This window comes from Ursus americanus, chromosome 14, assembly GCF_024610735.1.
Source record: "Ursus americanus isolate L20-20 chromosome 14, mUrsAme1.1.p, whole genome shotgun sequence".
Lineage (NCBI taxonomy): Eukaryota > Metazoa > Chordata > Mammalia > Carnivora > Ursidae > Ursus > Ursus americanus.
In genome coordinates, this window is record NC_142140.1 from 45,122,529 (window position 1) to 45,124,746 (window position 2,218).

Consider the following 2,218-nt stretch of genomic DNA (forward strand, 5'->3'; position numbering starts at 1 on the left):
ACATCCACACCACACTGTTCTAAGCAGTCATTAAAAATGACCATACAGGGGCACCTGGGTGGCTCAGTTGGTTAAGCCTCTGCCTTTGGCTCGGGTCGTGATCCTGGAGCCCCAGGATTGAGCCCCACATTGGGCTCCCTGCTCAGTGGGGAGTGTGCTTCTCCCTCCGACCCTCCCCCCCATACTCTCTCTCAAATAAATAAAATCTTTAAAATCTTTAAAATAAAATCTTTATAAAATCTTTAAAAATAAATCTTTAAATAAAATCTTCATTCCCATAATAAAATCTTTAAAAAATGAATATAAATATAAAATATATATATATATAAATTAAATAAATAAAATCTTTAAAAAAATGACCATACAGATTCATTAACCTGTTTTGGCTCACAGATCCTGTTAAGAATCTGAAAAATGCTGTGTATCTTTAACTCACGAAAACACATATAGGTACAACAGTGTGCTATCTCTGAATTCCACCCAAGGCAGATCACAAATTAAAACGCCGATACAGATCTTCACTGGCATGGAAAAATACGCACACTATCCAAATTACTGAGCTTTATACTACACAGACCAATCTCACGTGCTCCCTTTGCCTGGAGTATTCACGTAGCTCACTCCTGATTAGGATCTCAGTACAACCCTCACTTCCCAGAGGCAGACCCCACCCTCCTCCCTTATCAAAAACTGTGTTGTTTTCCTTAATAACACCGTTGTAATGACGTATTTGTTTACTGATTTATGAGTTTCCGCCCCTCCTAGACTACAGGATCAGGAAAGCAGAGCCTGTGCCCCTCCATCACAAGCCACATGCAGCCTGCTTTTTGTGAACCAAGTTTTTACTAGTGAACATTTGCAATCAATTAATGACAGGAAAGAGCAACTTAGAACCGCAAAAAAGCATTCCATTCTTCTCCTTAGTAGGCCTGTATTTTAAAAACTAATTATTATTATTTTTTAAAGATTTTATTTATTTATTTGACAGAGAGACAGCTGGCAAGAGAGGGAACACAAGCGGGGGGAGTGGGAGAGGAAGAGGCAGGCTCCCTGTGGAGCAGGGAGCCCGATGCGGACCCTGGGATCACACCCTGAGCTGAAGGCAGACGCTTAAGGACTAAGCCACCCAGGCGCCGCTTAAAAACTAGATTTTGAACGCCGACAATAAAAAATATTAGGAGTATTTTTCTCTTTGGCTATGTAAGTACCTACATGATATACTCAATTTTGCCCGTTGGCCCACATGCCCTAAATATTTGCTATCTGGCCCTTTACAGAATAAGTTTGTCGATTCCTGGCCTAAAGCATTATCTTGCATACAGGTGGCAATCCATAAGCGTCAAATGGATAAATCTGTAGCCCAAAAAAGAAGAAAAAAAAAAACGTATCTAAAATACATGGACATTTATTTGCATAGAAAAGATAGGGAGGTATAGCCAACCAAGTGTTAACAATGGCAATCTCAAGAAGGTCGGATTACGGGGACATCCACAGTCTACGCTCTGTAACGTTTACTGATACTTGTACATCGTTCTCTTTCCCAAGCGTGAGCACACATTCACTTCGTCATCATTTGAGAAACAATGTGACTGCATCTTTGAGGAAGGTGCCTTGCTCTCTGGGCGCGCAGTCTAGAAGACCGGGCACCCGCAGGTCGTGGGCACTCAGTCCATGCCGCTCGAATGACTGCACCGAAGCCAGGCGAGCCCCAAGAGGACGCAGGGTGAGGCCGGCGGGGGTAGGGAGGTCCCCCGCCCCAAAGTCTTCCTTACCAAAGCGTTGGGTCGAGCGAAAGAAACTGAACGGGAGATCTTGGGAACCTTAATAAGACCAGTTCCATTCCCTCCAAGCCCGTCGCCTCCCGGTTCTACTTCCCGGTGTCGCGGCCCGGGAGCCTCCCGGACGCGCCTCACCTCGTAGTCTTCTCACCGCAGCCCCCCGGGGAGGAACTCCCCAGAGCCCTGGTCCAGCGGAGAACGCGGCCTACCAGGCCCTCCAGCTGCGACGCGAGCCTGAGAGGACGCCCCGGCCATGGCTAACGGTAGTGTGCGCCGTTCCATCCGTTCCGGGGCGTAGCGCGACAGCGGGCCACCCCGCGCAAGCGCGGGAAAGCCCCTGCGCGTGCGTACCGCTAGCCCCTACCGCGCGCCCGGCCTCGCGCGGCTTCTTCCCGCCCGCCTTCTGCCCTCACTTCCGCGGTTTCCCGGCGACGGCCGTA